The 18,240-nt window shown below is 33.7% G+C and overlaps 1 protein-coding gene and 1 pseudogene across 1 annotated transcript in view; both read right to left on the bottom strand.

The window, feature by feature from the left end:
* The window catches only part of HCN1 (hyperpolarization activated cyclic nucleotide gated potassium channel 1), a 376,053-nt gene that overhangs the window by 343,456 nt on the left and 14,357 nt on the right, over positions 1 to 18,240 (bottom strand). The gene's annotated exons all lie outside the window — the stretch shown is intronic.
* LOC129509673 (guanine nucleotide-binding protein G(I)/G(S)/G(O) subunit gamma-5-like) lies at positions 7,077 to 7,303 on the bottom strand (annotated as a pseudogene).

Below are 18,240 nucleotides of genomic sequence, written 5' to 3' on the forward strand. Positions count from 1 at the left end.
AAAAAGCAGAACCAGACCTATAAAAACAGAACTGATGGTTGCTAGAGGAAAAGGAGGAAGGAAGATGGGCAAAATGGGTGAAGGGGTATAGGAGATAGAGGTTTCCAGTTTTGGAATGAATAGGCTGTTGGAACAAAAGGCACAGCATAGGGAATAGAGTCAATGATATTGTAATAACGTTGTATGATGACAGATGGTAGCTACACCATCTGTGGTGCTAATGCTCTTTGGTGAGCATAGCATATTGTATAAAGATGTTGAATCACTATGTCGTACACCTGAAACTAATGTAACATTGTGTGTCAACTATACTCAATTTTTTTAAAATCCAAGGGAAAACTTTGTTTCAGAGCAATTTGTCTTATATTACTTCTCTGAGTAAAATTTCTATGCCAGACTTTAAAAGAAATAAAGGTATTATTTTAGAATGACAAACCCCTTTACATTGAAAACTACTGAGTTTTCCACTATATATCAAGAAAAATAACAATGGTTTGAGACATTTTAAATATTAGTACAGTGTCAAGCATACCATAGGAAAAAGACTAGCAGAGATTGATGCAATTAACAAATTCATATCAAATTAAATTGTAAAACATGTATTAAAGGAAATTTAGGATCAATATAAAGTGGTTTGAAAGTTATCAATACAAAAATTCTAGAATATTCTAAATTGATGAAATTCTAGGAATTAATACTGGTAATACAAATCATTATTATAGCTCTATTTTGCTACCCTTCAACTTGGTTGTCAAACTACTATGACATTGTAGGAGTTTGACAGATAATAGCAATTTCTCAATTGCTATAAAACAACTTAGTATTCATAAAGTATTTTCATAGTAATCATTTTCATTGTATATACTCAAAAGTTCTGTGAGACATCCAAAAATGTTTTACTAGCTCTATGTTTAAGATGAGAAACCTAAAACAAAATGGTATGTGACTTAGTCCAAATCACTCAGCTAGGCAGTGGCATCTAAGACTTGATAGTTGTTAGTCCTGATAACTAACCTAGAGTTCTTTCCAGTATAATCTATGCATCATATTTATTTTGATCTGTAGTTATTAGTATTTGTACACCAAAAAAGCAATATGGTTTATGCTATAGCTATAGCACAATTTTCATTATATGCATCAGAGTGTCTTTACAGAAAATAATTGATATTAATTCTCAATATAGAACATCACAAATGCAAAATTATGTACTTAACTCTGCTCCTCTCTAAATATGTAGTACTGAAAATGCATCCTAGATAACAGATCCATAATTTGGACAGTGATATCTACTTATTTAGTTTCAAGCTTTATGGATATTAGCAGGCAATCAAGCATTCTATTGAGTAGCAGGAGCCTTATTGAATAAGCATAACCTTGGCTTTTTACCTTAATATTTTCCAACTTCATTGTTCTTTATTTTTTTCTCTTTACTTTAAAATAACTTTATAGAAAAATTAGTCTGCTGTTACCCTGCAATATTTGTGTCATATTTGTGTTTACTATTGACCAAAATAATTTCTGGATGTTAGAAATAAGAAAAAACCTACTTAAAAATATGAGTGTGACAGGGCAGAAAGAATATTAGATTGGATTCAAAGTGCTTAACATCAGGTATTCAGTATTACCTAGACCTTATAATCTTGAGAAAATCGCCTCTCTCTAAGTATCTATCTTCTTCCTTGTAGAGACTGAACCCAGATAGGCTCTAAGAATCTTCTCAAATCTAAGAGTCTTACTTTATAGGAGATATGTGTATGTCAGGGCTAGAAACTGAGAGTACTGAAGCAATTTTTAAGAAATTTAATATGAAAACTAACGGGAAGGTAGAAAAGAAGGAAGTAAAAAAAATCCTTTTCAGGGAAAACTAAGATGTGGGACTGTCTGGATTCGAGAAGGAAGCTAAGAGAGTCCAACGAAATGGTGACTTATACCAGAGAAACTAGAAAATGATAGCACGGAAGCTTTGCAGTAGATGGGGAAGATTATAAATTCCATTTTGGATATAATGAGTTTAATATGTTTCATATTCGCATGATGGAAGACAGTTGGAACTATACTATTCTAGAATTCAGAAGAGATGCCAGGGCTGGGGAAACAACTTTAAGAGCTTTTGCATAGATTTGAAAACTAAATCTACTGATGGGAGAATATAAGTCCTCCAAGGGAGAAATTATATAGACAGAAAGGAGGAAAGAGCCAAAGTGATGGTCATGAGCCAAGTCCACTCTTAGGCAACAAGAATAAGAACCAGGAAATGAGACTGGGATGGAAATCTCTGAGTGAAGGAGACGGTGGCTTGGCACGGAGAGTACAAAGAAACATCTTTCCAAGAATAATGGAATGACTAATCCAAAATAGTTCTATACATTTAGTTCATATATCTCTTTACATATTTTAGTAATATATTCCTCTGCCACTTACTTGCATCATTGTGATAGTAAAGTTTATCTAAAATGAAAATTGAATATTTCACAAGATTCAGTTTTAGGAATAAACACATATTTGCATTATCTGTCATTAAGCTAGATTTCAATAACCTGAGCCAAGGGAGGACAAGTCATCATGTAATTATACTGATCAGTGTGAAATGCTGTGTTTGAATAATTCACTTAAACATAGTATTGGTAGTGTATATTTCTCACCTCAGACCAAAAAAAATTATTTTAATTAAAAAAATGTTTTGATCTTTTATACTTTGCAAGACATCATGACAAATATAAGATGTATGAATCTGACCAAAATGCAAGGTACAACATGATCAATTCACATAACAATTTAAGAACATAAACAAAGCACTCTGGAAATTCAGGAGAGAAGGAAATTGAGGTACCTGAGTTCAGGGAACTTCATTCAGGGGACTAGAGGAAACTGCAGGAAAATGACACATAGCTGATCCAGAAATTTTGATAGATGACAATGATGTGGGGCCAGAGACAGCATTTCAGGTGGACAAAAAAGGATTAGGAAAGTCCCAAAGGGAGTAGATACAAAGGCTATAGCTTCAGCATATGACTTATTTCTGGCAGATAGCAGGTGTTCCAAATACATTTGTTGTATTGATGAATGATTAAATGAATGAATTAGCATGCAAGCATTGGAAGATCATATGATTCAACTAAAATGTAGTTGTATTAAGATAAACAGAGGTAGTTTTGGTTAGTGATAATGTTACTGTTCTCTATCTACTCCCAAGAATTATTGAAAATCACCATATTCACTGGAAAATTTGAGCTCAAATGGCAGAACACTGACCTTAAAATTAATTGAATTATTAAAATTTATGGGTGAAAATTTCTGACCCAAAAATATAATCTCTCACATATGATACTACAGACACTTCAATAGCTATCATACCAGCCAAATCTTGAAAATGTACCTTTGGACAATCTAAACTTTCCCAAAGTTTTCACATAGAATGTGTATAAGGACTACATTCATCTTTATGGGCATGGCTTAGTTCTTTACCCAACAAAAGGGTGATGAGCAGTGATGCTAGTTTAAGAACCATATGCACAGAAGTGAAATGAGTGATGAAATGAGTGTGAATGACTGGATAATTGATCTTAACAGCTGGTTAATTTTTCTAGGCCCAGCCAAAAATTGCTACTGAGCTTTTGATGAATTCCTGAAAATGTGGTTGACAGCAAAAAATATGTAACACACCTGCTTCGAAGGAAGAGGGAAGGGGTTGATGAAGCTATATCTGACAGGTGAGATCTGGACAGGTGCAATGAAAGGGACAAGAGAAATAAAAGATGCCAATATATCAAGTGTGGAAGCATTTGAGAGGCTGGGCAGAAATCAACCCTTGCAGAGCAAAAGAGTGAATTCTGGAGAAAAGTTGAAAATAGAGATGGGGTACCATTACAAAGAAATTTAAAAGTAGCCAGAAGAATTTGAAGTCAATATGGAATACAATAGAGAGATTTTGAAGTTCTTAAATAACTGAGCAGCATAATCAGATTAGACTTTTTTTTTTCCTTTGGAAATGTGTTGTGAAAGCTATGTAGATGATAAATTGGAATGGAATGTGAGATCAGTTAGGAGGTGATAATCCTATGGTGTGATTAGGATGATGACAGTCTGACTAGGTTGAAGAGTATGGGAATAAAGGGGCAAGAAGTTCTACTTTGTAACAATATCTAGTACAGAAATGCAAGGAAGGTTATAAAGGGAAGAGGATTCTGAAATTTACAACCTGAGACCACAGAATAAAGGTGCTGAAGGGCCATCCAGGTAGAGAAATGAGTAATTGAGAAGACCTGGTTTTATGGTAAGATTTCACTCACTTTAGGATATGTTCATTTTGAAGAGGCTGAACATTTTACACTGGTAAAAATGTTCTGTTTTGGTTGAAAAAAAAATGGGTCTGAAGTAGTAGGAATACTGGGGATAAGGAGTGGACATGCTGGTGTAGCAATCATGTGAGCAGAGGTGGAGTGGTGAGTGTAGGAGTATAGGAGAAATAGAAGAATGATGAGAGCAGAAAGTTCACAAAGCAAAGGTTAAAAAAAAAGCACAGGTATAGCTAGGAAACAGGTATGAGAAATGACACTCAAAATTTAAGAAAAATAAAGATGGAGAATAAAGTTTTGTGTTGACCATTCAAAAATAGATTACCATTACAAAAGCAATGGTGGTGTGGTAGTATAAATAACACATTACAAATTGTTTATTAATTAATTTATTTATATAGCTTTGCAACATTCCTCATCTGCCCCACTGTGATTGGGTAAGTGAAGGTGCATATATTTATATATTTGTTTTCTACTTTTTGAGACTAGGAGAAATCTAATTATATTTGGAAGTTGGTAGTATGGAAATTATTAATACAAATAGGTATGAAGAATAAAAACAGGAAATGTAGTTGCAGATGATGGGGGAAAATGGGATATAGACCAAAGTGGAGAAATCTTCTTTGAATCATAGATGTGATATATTCAGTTCACACAGACTGAAGAAAAAGATGGAAAGGCAAAATTTAGGAACATAGAGGGGGAAAAAAGCCTTGAATCTTCAAATTATGCTTTATTGGAGTCTTTTTTCCTTGAAAAAAAGTTAATTGCCACATTCTGAATCCAACACATTCCATATTTTTTAGTTAAGCCATGGGAACTAGACAAGAATTGTAATTCCTAGTTCAGGCCCTCAGCTTCTTTAAAATATTGCTCTCAAAGGAGCTTATACACATACCAGTGAATTTTCCTTAAGGGATATAGGTGTTAGTCCTCAAGATGGAGGTTGCTAGGAGGAAGTCTTCTTCCATTAGAATATTACATAATTCTGGACTATGCATTTTAATGGGATAAATTTGTAAAATGTCAGGTTCCTACACTATGCAGACCCAAGGAAGCCTCCAGTTACTGTGCTATAACTTGTAAACATAAATGTCTCTAATGTTTGATCTACATCAAACATACGCTCTATTACCTCAGGATTTATCTGTTGCCAGGAAAAAAAAATCTAATTTTTTTCCAGAAAATTATTAAGTCTTCCTTTTAATGTATGTTTTTCAAAAAATACAAGCAACACATTTACTCACATAATCCTACAATGCAATAAATTACAATGTATCTATCCACAAAAAGGAGATTTCCCCCAAAATCAGTTTTATTCAAAAAGTGCTAAATAACTAACACATGACAAAATGGATTCAAAAACACATTCCTAAATCTCATTTAGTTTATAATAATAACTGATAAAATGGATGATACAAGGAACTTAATGGCCCTTAATCACATTTTAAGTCATACAATCAAATCATTTTTAATATATATCAAGTATTTTAATTTTTTGGAAAATGGCAATACTTGTACTTAAACATCTGTTAAATGCATTATCAATCAGAAAATCCCAGCCCATCTCTCGTTTCTTTTTTAAAATTGATTTTCCACATATCTATCTTATCTCCCACTATCCTTTCCTTTCTATCACCCATGTACCCATGTGCTTAAAATGTCTGCTTTGTCCTATCTACACCACACAAATCCCACCTCTCATTAAAGTCTAGCTCAAATACCACATCCTTCCATTAACTCTGCAGAACCTTCCAGCTTGAAGTAATCACTCTGTTCTAGGAACTCTAATATCCATTACTAGAAAAGCATTTTCAACATGCATTAGATTATCTGCCATTATATATGTGTGTGTACATATATATATATATATATATATTAAGATTTTATTTATCTATTTGAAAGAAAGAGAGCACAAAAGAGAATATAAGCAGGAGCAAGAGGGTTGGGGAAAAGGGAGGGGCAGAGGGAGAGGGAGAATCAGACTCCCTGCTGAGCAGGGAGGCCCAATGGAAGGCTCAATCCCAGGACCCCAGGATCATGACCTGAGCTGAAAACAAATGCTTAATGGACTGAGCCACTCAGGTGTCCACATATATATATACTCAATTTCAACAGAAATGCCTATCTGTATTTGTGTACATATATTTGTGACCAAAAGTCACAGTCACAAATTACTGTTAGTAATATCATCAGAGTGGCAACAAGTATCCATTAACAACAGCATGCATGAATAAATTGTGAGTAATCATACAGTGAAATACTAGAAATAATAAGTTACAACCTTATGCAAAAATATATATAATATACATTATGTAATTATATATGTATTATTAAAGTAACTATGAAAATGCTTCATCCCTAAACCCTCCCACCCCCACTGCACTATAACGCCCCAGAGATCAAGATTCACGTTTAGTTTTTCTTTGAATGTATTTTAGTGCCTAGTACATGGCTATATATATTTATAACTCAATACTTATAAATTGAGTAAGTTTTCATAAATGTAATATTCTTATTTTTTTTTCAAATATTCTTTTTGTAAACAAAAATCTTTTATACAAATATTTTATTGTATACGGCTGCCAGCATATATAAAATAATTATCCTTGTGAAATAGAAATTTATGAAAATTCAGAGAGCTAGATGTTCAGGACCGACAAAAGTAGAAGTTCATATAGTATGGCACATGCTATAGGGATAAACTTTTGTACAGGCTTCAAATTTAGTTCACTGGTTCATGAAAAGTGGCTTAGAAAACCATCCAAAGTATTCATTCTACTACAAAAAGGAACAGACTTTCTGGGGTCTGAAAGGATTAGTACTTGCAGATACTCTAGTCAGCAGGGGGTCATGTGGAGCATTCTGCAGACAGAATTGTTTCACATCTGCAGCTGCCTGGGAAATCTTCACACCACTGAGCCAGAATTCCATCCAGAGCTGTCAATCACTTTCTTCATAGTGGTGGAGGAACCAGGATAAGTGTAATATTCTTTAATAACTACCATATAGGGAAAAAAATCACGAAGGTGGATCAACTCCAGTTGTCATATAAATATTCAATTCAATATATTCACTTCCAATTGTAAAATTTTGAACAAAATGTTTCACTATAAACAAGAGTTAACTATTAAGACTTTTTCTTTATGAGGCTGGCATAGTTTCTGTTCTGAATTACTATTAATACAAAGGAGTCAGAGATGGCAGAGAACCTGCTATTGTTACAAGCAAGGAGTTTCTTCTAGCAAAGCCACTAAATCTAACAGAAAATAATACATCTTTAAACCATCTTTAAAATTTATCATCCATATAAGGAAGATGTTTTTGTCAAGTAAGTGTTAAAAACTCTTTAGTTAAAAACCTATATTTAAAAATGCTATTTCTCCCGATTTCAAAAATATCATGAGGAAATGGGAGTGAGAAAGAGAGAGAGTATCCTGGAATAACACTATTCAATACTGCATCTATTTGCTTAAATTAGTTTGACTACTAGAATGCACTTGACCAGTCATAAAACATAGAACTGTGTGGATCACTCAGGCTTGTGCCTCAAACTAAGTGTAAGCATCGCACCAAGACACGTATCTACTCTGCACAAGGGGTGCCTTAATTATTGGTATACTTCTGCAGAAAGTGCGAGAAGCTATTTTGTTATACTCATCTACAAAATGTTGCATATCTTATGAAAATGTTACTTTTAACATCATGATAATGAACTTCAAAAGCTAGAAATAACAGACAGTAAAATCTTCCTCAAGCCTCAGTGAGCCTGACTAGTCATACTGTATTTTTAGAGGACATTTCTCAACATTACATGTATTGCTAGTATGCATCTGCAAACTATAACAAAATACATCATCAACACAATTTGGATCAAAAAAAAACTGAATGCCATCAAGTAATTAAAAACTGGTTAAGAACTTAAGTCAAATTAACTAGGGATGCCTGGGTGGTTCAATCAGTTGGACATCTGCCTTCAGCTTGGGTCTTGATCCCAGCATCCTGGGAATGAGCCCCATATCGGGCTCCCTGCCTGGTGGAGAATCTGCTTCTCTCTCTCTCCCTCTGCTCCTGCTCTCTCTCAAATAAATAAAACACAAAAAACAAAATAACAGACTAAGTAAACTTATTTTGTCTGAAAGTAACTACTTTGGTCTATGTGTTTGTAACAGAAAGCCATCTTAAACAACTCAGAAATACAAATGGTGTCATAAAAAATAAAGAGAAATATTACATAAAAGCACATTTTTTAATTTATTTTATTTTATTTATTTACTATAGTCATACAGAGAGAGAGAGAGAGGCAGAGACACAGGCAGAGGGAGAAGCAGGCTCCATGCACCGGGAGCCCGACGTGGGATTCGATCCTGGGTCTCCAGGATCGCGCCCTGGGCCAAAGGCAGGCGCCAAACCACTGCACCACCCAGGGATCCCAAGATCACATTTGTTAATTGAAAAGGCTTGCAGCCTCTCCTATGTTTTCTAAATCTTTGGTTGTTAAAAGATTATTTTAATTATATTTTAAATAAACCTTTGTTTTAGGATAGTTTGAAATTTAAAGAAAATTACAAAGATAGTGAGTTCCCACATACTCAAACTCAGTTTCCCTTATTATTACATCTTATCTTAGTCATTAGTAATGAACCCATATTAATAGAATATTATCAACTATAGTCTATACTTTATTTAAATGTCCCTGCTTTTTAATTTTTTTTTAAATTTTTATTTATTTATGATAGTCACAGAGAGAGAGAGAGAGGCAGAGACACAGGCAGAGTGAAAAGCAGGCTCCATGCACCGGGAGCCCGATGTGGGATTCCATCCAGGGTCTCCAGGATCGCGCCCTGGGTCAAAGGCAGGCGCCAAACCACTGTGCCACCCAGGGATCCCTAAATGTCCCTGCTTTTACCCAATGTCCTTTTTCTGTTCCAGTATCCTGTCCAGAATACTATATTACACTTTAATTGTCATGTCTAAGTTCTTATTGGTTGTAATAGTTTCTCAGATTATTCTTAATATTGATGACCTTGACATTTCTAAGGACTATGGGTAGGTATTTTGTAAAATCTTCTCAACATTGGGATCATCTGGTGTTTTTCTCATGACTAGACTAGGTTTTGTGGAGGAAGACTACAGAGACAGAGACCGCATTATGTCAAGAGTATATAACTAGCAACATGACTTATCACTGTTATTCTTGAGCACCTTGCTGCAGTAATGTTGGTCAGGTTTCTCAACTGTAAAGTTACTCTCATTTTCTCTCTTACTTTAAAAGAAGTCACTAGTGGCAGCCCTCAACTAAGGAGTAGGGAATTATAGTACACTTCCTTGAGGGTTGAGTATCTACATAAATTATTTGGAATTTTTGACATGAGAAGTTTGTCTCTTCTCCATTTATTGATTGATTTAATTATTAATATCAGTATGGATTCACGGATGCTTACAATTTGGGTTAAAATTCAATACTCTTTTTTTTTTTATTTAGTTGCTTACTTTGTTCCATCTTCGGCCATTGGGAGCTCTTTAGGTTATCTTTTCAAATTCCACCCAAGCATCCCTAGTCATTAGTGGCTTTTTCAAGTAGCACAATTCTTCACTTATATCAGCATCACAAATGGAGGGTTAGAGGTGATAGAGGAATGTGTGTGTCTTCAAATAAAGTTTTCTATAGCTACAATCAACTGATAAGACATTCTAAAATAGACCCCTAAGCAACCATCACAAACTTGACCTCATGCTCTCTACCACGAGGAAGGCACAGCAGAATCATTCTAGTACTGTTTTATTTCATTACTCACAATTCCAAGTATGAATATATGTATTCCCCCAAATCATTTTCCACTACTTATTTTCACATTTTAAGTGACTTTTAATGTTTAAGAAAAAATATTTTTTCTTTGATGAAACAACAAAGACACTTAAATAATAAGTGAAAATCTTTTAGGCATTGTACCAAGCTTTCCATGATATAGTTATGCTTTAAATTTTAATACTAAAAGGCTAATTTTCATTGACTTTTAATCTATACATACACACAAATTTGCCTTAAACCAAGCTGCTTGCTATGGATTAGGTAAACTAATTTTTTGGATTAAATACTCAAATACAGGATATATATTTTGTCACTAAAATTAATATTAATAGTAATATATTTTTATTAGCTATAACCTAAGTTTTGTGTCCTTTTCCATCTCTTAGAATCAATCTAACATTATTTTAAATATATTTTTAGTCATTACATGTAAATTAGGAAATGGTGTTACAAATTGCCAATATTTTTCAATTATGATGAAAATTGAACATTTTCTTAGTATATTTTGAGTACAGGGGCACCTGTATTCAGTCAGTTAAGTGTCTGCTTTTGGCTCAGGTCATGATCTCAGGGTCCTGAGATTGGTACTTGAGTCAGGCTCTCTGCTCAGCATGGAGTCTGTTTCTCCTTCCCCCTCTGCACCCTGTGGCCCCGCTCATGCTCTCTCTCTCTCAAATCAACAAATAAAATCATATATATATGTGTATGTATATATATATATATACACACATATATATATACAGACACACACACATATATATACACACATAAGTACACATGTGTATATATATGTGTACATATATATATATATATATATATATATATACAGAGAGTATTATTAAAAATAGTTCTGGGATTTAAAATAAAGTACAGAATGAATATATTTTCAATAAGAGATACATGGATACAAAAGCATCTACTATATGCTGAATGTAGGTGTCACAAAGCTTCCGACTTCCCAAGCAATTATTGCTACTTGAAAAATATAGATAAGTTGACAATATAATTTCCTGGAAAATATGATTTGGTAATTTTTCTGAAACTATTACTCTCACTACTACTCTAATTTCAGAAGATATATCTTGCCCATACGTCCAATAATTTCCAGCACCTCTCTAATACCACGTATGATACTAGCTTTGCTCCAGATTTAGATAAAGAATGAAATCAACTTTTGTCTCTTATGATATCTTAGGCCAGCCAAGTCCTCCTTTCACTTTACTTGTTAGTCCATTATGTCTATTACCCATTCATTCAAACCTTTCATGGCTATTCAATCCACACACTAGCTCTTATGGCAGATCATCTGGAGCGTTCATACTCTGGCCCACTGAGTCACTGGTGACCCTTCATGCCAACACGTCCTCCAGCCACACCCAAACGTGGGTAGAGGCTGCAATCTGAATGTTCTCTGTATACACAAAGATGCAGAACTGTTAGAGAAAAACCACACAATCATGCCAAGGATGGCACTACAAACTTAAGTTCTTCATCCTCAGCCCTGTTTGTTATACTTGACTGTACCTTTTGACCTTTCCCTGGATCATCCGAAAGTATTAAATCAGCTTTACCTTCAGGAAGAGCCAAATAAGCCTAATATGATTTAAGGGTCATCTCTGTACAGCTCCCATTACCCACCTGCATTAAGTAACTTGCATCATTTCTTTCCATTGTGAAATGTATTTTCTACCATTAGATATAAAAATAGAAGTAAAAAAATAAGATGAAGTCAGTTCAGCATGCATTTACTTAAATCTAAGTATCACTAATAATGATTGGGGCCAGATACTTTTCTGTTTTAATGGAAAAGAGGCTTAGGAGTAAAAAGAGAAAAATGCTGTAGGAAAAGGCTGCTGAGCAGACCACAGATTATTCATACTTCACAACTTTGCCTACACGCCACCCAGTTAGTCACTAACTGGATCAAGACAAATACGGAGCTCTCCATTGCAATTTGTGTATGCTTCCCTGCTTTACATGATTTACAAAGTATGCATGTGTACATATGCATATGTGTGAGTATTTTAACATGGCTGAACTTCATATACATGAGCTTTACTTCCAGAAGTAAATATACAGGTATAGTTATTTATCAGATACATTGAAATACATTGTATCACATATATTAGAAGTCATATAAAATAAAATAAAGCACATAATTGCACTGTGTTTTGATTTTTATTACTCTATAGTGAAATCAGAATGACAATTTCACCATGCAAAAAAAAAAAAAAAAAACAAATTAACCATGGTTAAAATAAGATATGTTTGGAGTTTATCATTTAGGACACTCAGGTACATAGTAGGGGAGGGAATAAAACTAAAAGAGGCAAAAGACATAAATGCTCTGGGAAAATTTTGAGAAAACAGAGGAAAGAATAGAATGGCTAAAATAACCAGAAAATGTATGCACTCTCAAGATAATGGAACATGAACTAAAATTGAATTCCAAGAGAATGCAAAGTAAAAGAATGGTAACTAATACGCTGAAAAATTTGAGGGACATCTATGCCTTGAATAGGAATATACTTACATACAATCATGCCAGAGGAAAAATTGGACAAAGGCTGTGATGACACATTACATAAGGGAATATGTAAATATACAGTGTGATCCCTGACATGTACTTTTAACTATTTTTTGAATTTTAATTATTAATTTTAACTATTTTTAACTATTACCTATCATCAGTGTATCTATCTTATTTACCCAACTAATAGTGGCAGAAAATAACTTAAAATGTTATCAGCAATTGCTTCTTCACAAGTGACATGTGTCAGGTTTTTCATTCTATCCTCACTCACACCTAAAACTAGTGGTTCACCTCCCTAATTCCTACTTGTCTTTGAATTTTAAATTCAACTGTCACATTTCATAGAGGCTTTTCCTAACCCCCTGGATTAGATTAAGCCCCTAGCTCAATCCTTCCATATATTACCCTGTGGTCTTCCTTTGTTAACACTGATCATCTATCATTAGTCATTTAACACATCTTTCACCCAAGATTATAAACTCCTAAAATCGAGGAGTGACGCCTGCCTTTTTCAGTGCTCTATTCTGGGTCCAGCTTAGTGACTGGCTCATACTAGGTTATTAGTAAATCAGTATGAATTGAATGGCATAGCTGTGAATTTCAGAGAATTTCTCAGAGCCCTGCCTCTTGGATTCCATTCCAAACTTCCTGGCTCTGTTTTATTATCTCTAGCTTAACTCTGTAACCCAACACTGTTTCTCTTCCTAACTCTAAAGTATAGATAACTAAAATTGTCTATTTGGCTTTTAATTTTGGTCTTGTTCTTAAACATATCAAATAGTTAAAAAAAAACATACAAAAGTAGAGACACATGAAAGACAACTGAATATATGTGTAAAAAACAAGCAAAATATAGTAGGAACACTATGGTATTGGTTGAAAGATAGAAGCGGAACTATACCAGAAGCCAATGGATGAATCATAAGAGAAAAGTAAGAGAGAAAATGGACCTAAACCTAAAAAGTGATGGTAAAGAAGTAACAGATTTAGGAGGCAGAATAAGTAAGGCATGATAAGTAGGGTGTGTGTCTATGGGTGTGTGTGTGTGTGTGTGTATACATGTGCATGTGTACATGGCCACGTGCAAGCCTATACACTACAGGTTGAATGTTAGTGAAAAACAAGTAGGAACATAAAATAATGAGATTCAGTGTTAAGTACCATCATTAATCACTCAATCCTTGAGGAAACATAAGCTGGAGAGCAGATTTGGCCATAAGGTCAAAGGTGACATAATATATCAAAGGGGTAGTTGGATATGTGGTCTGATGCTAAGGAATATGTCCTGGGCTAGAATAGGCAGAGACAGTTCAAGGCATGGTAATGGATGGCACTTCCTTAGGAGAATATGTACAGTTAGGAGAGACAAGACCTTGAAGAAGCTAGACCTTGAGAACCAATAACATTTAAGCGATAATGAGAAAAGAGAAGGGTCAGAGAAGTCAAAAAGGAGTCAAAGGTCATTAAGAGTTCAAATTAAATCAAGTCTGAAGAGTGTTTACTAGATTTAGAAACAAGGAGATTAAATGGCATTTACAAGATTTATTATTTGATTGGTTGTGTTTTTAATTTTTTTTCCTCAGTGTTTTGTTCAAATAGAAAGCCAGATAATACAGGATTTAGGAATAATGATAAGCAAGGGAGACAGAGTGAATATAAATTCCTCTTTTCAAAAGTCTGTAAAAGTAAAAAGTAAATTATAAAAGTATCAAAAATAACTGAAAGCCAAAGGTTTGTTTCATTTTGTGTCATTTAAATTAAAGTGTTTTGAGTGTGTTTCTCATAGAGAAAGAATTTAAATTTACCTAAGTTAGAGAAGATAAATAACAAATTACGCTTTTGAATTATCCATTATTATTAGAAAATTCTGATTTTGAAGATGGAACATCACTTACCTCACTTTTCCAAGAATTTAAAATTAACTCTATTTTTAAACAGGTAAGTTTCAGCAAGATTTTCCTTAATTCTCCATTATCTCTGCTTCTGTTTTCATTTCATTCTGTTTGAGATTTGGGTTCCTCATATTACTTCTATAGCTTCATAGTCCCAATAAGTAATGGGAAGTTGTAAAATAATTGTTTTTGGATACAGTGATTTCAATAGGTGGAATATCCTGCTATCAGATCTCAAGAAACCAGAGAGAATGATCTCAGAGGTACAACAGGACCATGGTTTTGGGTAAATTTCTTGAACATCTGCCATATATAACTTCACACACTGTTTCTTGCCTTTCTTAGCTGCTTTTTTTTTTCAGTAGATTCAAAATTTAATAATCTATTATTCTAATGAATTCCAATTTATAAGCTATCTAATATATAATATTTACATGGTTGTAGACTGCAACCTAGTAGTAAACATCGACCTTTTCTTTTGTGTAATAGCTGTATCTTTTTCAATAATATCTGTAGGTAAAGTTTTACAGCTTCTATTTCCATACACATCCAAATGCCTTCATTATGAGGACAGCACTTCATTGCTATTTTCATTTGAATAGTCACTTCATTTTAGTACATAAGCACTATCATTTAAAAGGATAGAAAAAAAAAACTATAATGAAAGCAAATTAAAAGTATTTTTAGGAAACAGAATTGTTTTCACTAGTTCTTCTGTTTTCTGGAGTATTAAACTTAAGTAGAGCCAAAAAAAAAAAAAAAGTCTTAATGGTTTTATCTCTGTATTAGTTACCTGCCTGGATAAGAAAATTTCAATTCTCAAGATTTACCCTTAACTCTTTATTGTCAAATATTTAGCTTTTTATAAAAAGAAATAAGGATTTTGAATAGTTAGGTTTTTACACCTAGAATTCAATCCAATATGGGGAACTGAAAGTGAGCTTTCAGAAAAATGCAGTGAATATTTGGCTAATCGGGCAACATTTCCCACTCAAGATCATCACCTAAGTCACTAAGGTTCTTATAGCCAGGAAAAGATATAAATTCTAACACTACACTTTTTAATCAAGTCAGAGAAAAAGACTGAGTCAATTGGGTCAGGATATGACTAAATTCCTCTGAGACAAGTTGTTAAGATCCTGGGCTCTGAGCCAGATCCCTGGGTTCAAATCCAAGCTTGTCTACTTGGATGCTGTCTGACCACCTAACTGCTCCATAATCTGGTTTTCTAGACTGTAATGTATCATAAATAATACACATTGTAGGGTTGCTCAAAGGATTCAGTACTATAATATAAATAAAGACATATAAAATAGTGTCTGACACATAGAGTTTAGCAGATAATCCTGTATTTTGACTCTGTAGAATAAATCACTGACTGTTGCTTGTCCTATTTATGCCCAGTTAAAACATTTCAACATTATTTCCCTCATTACATTAACGTAAAAATAACTGTGATAAAAATGCTTAAAATTCTTATTTATTATGGACATTTAGTCAGCATAGTAGCATGCTTTTCAAAGAAAACAATGGACAGTATTTCCAGGCACACAGATTGCATATTTTGTGAACTTCATTCAAACTCAGATAAAGTAGAACCACCTCATGTCTATTTATGGATAATAAAATGGGGGTGGTGATCACCTTGTTTAAATACTTGATAAGAGAAATAAAAAATGTAAAACTATAAAACTAAGCATATTAAAAATCATAGTGAAGTTATGTTTCTAGGAAGGAATTTTATTTCCAGACATCACTAACTTCTAACTATCACCTTGCATGGTTATATTTCCTAGTCATTAAATGTTTATAGTGATGTGCTTGTGGTATCTGTCGCATTGATTTAAGAACACATTTTGGTCATTACTATCTCTTGCTGTTTGCCTGCAGTGAGCTCTCACATAATTAGGGCTGAATACACTGCACTTTTAAAATTAAACCAAGCCTCTGGGAAAGAATCATGGAAATAGATGGTTAAAGGACACCCAGGCAATTAGCAAGCATGATAAAGTTAAAAATTGAAGATAGGAAAGTAGGTTAAGAGCTTTTCTCTCTCTTTCCAACATGATGTGTTGATACAGAAGGAATATACATTAGATTTATTTTACACAGAAAAGAGATATAGTAGCAATCTACATTTTAGTGACTATGTAAATCCCTTTACTACTTTCCAATGGATTATTATACTTTTTAAGCACAAAATTCTGAAATAATTCTTGACTGACTTTAAAAATTAACCTGAAAATACTTTATGCTTTCTAGAATCACAATAGTGTAACAATAGAATAATAAAGACTTAACAGTTGAATATCTGAGATAATTTTACCCCAGCAATTATTTTTTTTTTACAAAAAAAAAAAAAAAGCAAAAGTATTGACCATCTGTGATGGTTTGCAACAAAATTCCCAGAAATAAATACTAAAAAATTATAAAATTTAGCTGATAATTAAATATTATAGCATGGGTGTATAATTATTTTCCCTATTGGCATTCTTTCTCTCCAACAAAAGTTAAATCTTCACGTGCCTGTCTTCTTTACTAGACAAACAGCCTCTGAAGGATCATTCCTGGTAGTTTCATTTTTCTCACATCTAAAGCACCTAGTGCTCCCTGAAAACATACTCAGTACTCAGTATTTACTGAATGAGTGAATTCATGAATATAATCCAATGTCTTTTAGATAAAGACTATTATTTACTTGTACTTATATATTAATCACTTAAAAGGATAATAAAGAGAAACTAAAAAGGGAATTTAACCTTTGTTAAATATCCTCTAGGTGTCAAGCACCTTTTACATAGTATCTTATTATCACAACATCCTTAAGGAGACAGATAATATTTTCTCAAATTTTACAGACTAACTTCAAAGGGATTGAACATCTCCTCAAATCAAGTTAGAAGAGTTAGGGTTCTGACTTTTCTGAGATCATGTCTGGGTCATTTTCCCACCATAAAGTTGCATTACGTTGCTTTGCCTTAGCATACTTAGGGTTTTGCTTAAAATACAAATCAGATCTATGAGTAAAACAGAAAGGTAAATATTGATATTACACTTTTTTTTCATTATAGCCTGATCTTTCTTTTTGAAAATCAATATCTCTTCCCCATTGTTTCCTTATTTTTATTGTAAAATAAACAGATACAGAAAACAGTGGTTTATTATAAATCAAACATCCTTGAAACCACCACCCAGGGCAAGAAGTAGAACTTTATCACCACCACCTCCAGGAAGCCCTTCCATGTGTACCATCCCAATCACAGCTCTCTAGGGCCCTCTGAAATAATAGTTCTGTTGACTTTCATAGTAGTTGCTCCCTTGAATTTCTTTACACAGTTTCATCACAATTATGCATTCCTAAATTGCATAGTTTAGTCTGCCTCAAACCTCCATTCTCAGAGTGTCTCATAATCTACAAATTCCCCCACACACACCCCATTCTTTTTCTTACTATTTATCTGCCTGGGTGGCAGGCCCATCGATTCTCCAACACTGGATTTGGCTGATTACATTTCAGGGTCCAAATTCAGCATGTTCCTTAGCCATCTGTATTTCCTGGAGTTTGGCACTGGGACCCAGAGGCTAGATGAAACTGAGATTCCATTCCCTTGGCAAAACTATGGGTGGTGTGTGCTCTTGAATCGAGAAAATGCAATTCTTGGTTTTGCTCTCTCTTGTTATTAATGGCAATTGATGCTCAACATCTAG

The sequence above is a fragment of the Nyctereutes procyonoides genome, unplaced genomic scaffold (genome assembly GCF_905146905.1).
Source record: "Nyctereutes procyonoides isolate TBG_1078 unplaced genomic scaffold, NYPRO_anot_genome, whole genome shotgun sequence".
Taxonomy (NCBI): domain Eukaryota; kingdom Metazoa; phylum Chordata; class Mammalia; order Carnivora; family Canidae; genus Nyctereutes; species Nyctereutes procyonoides.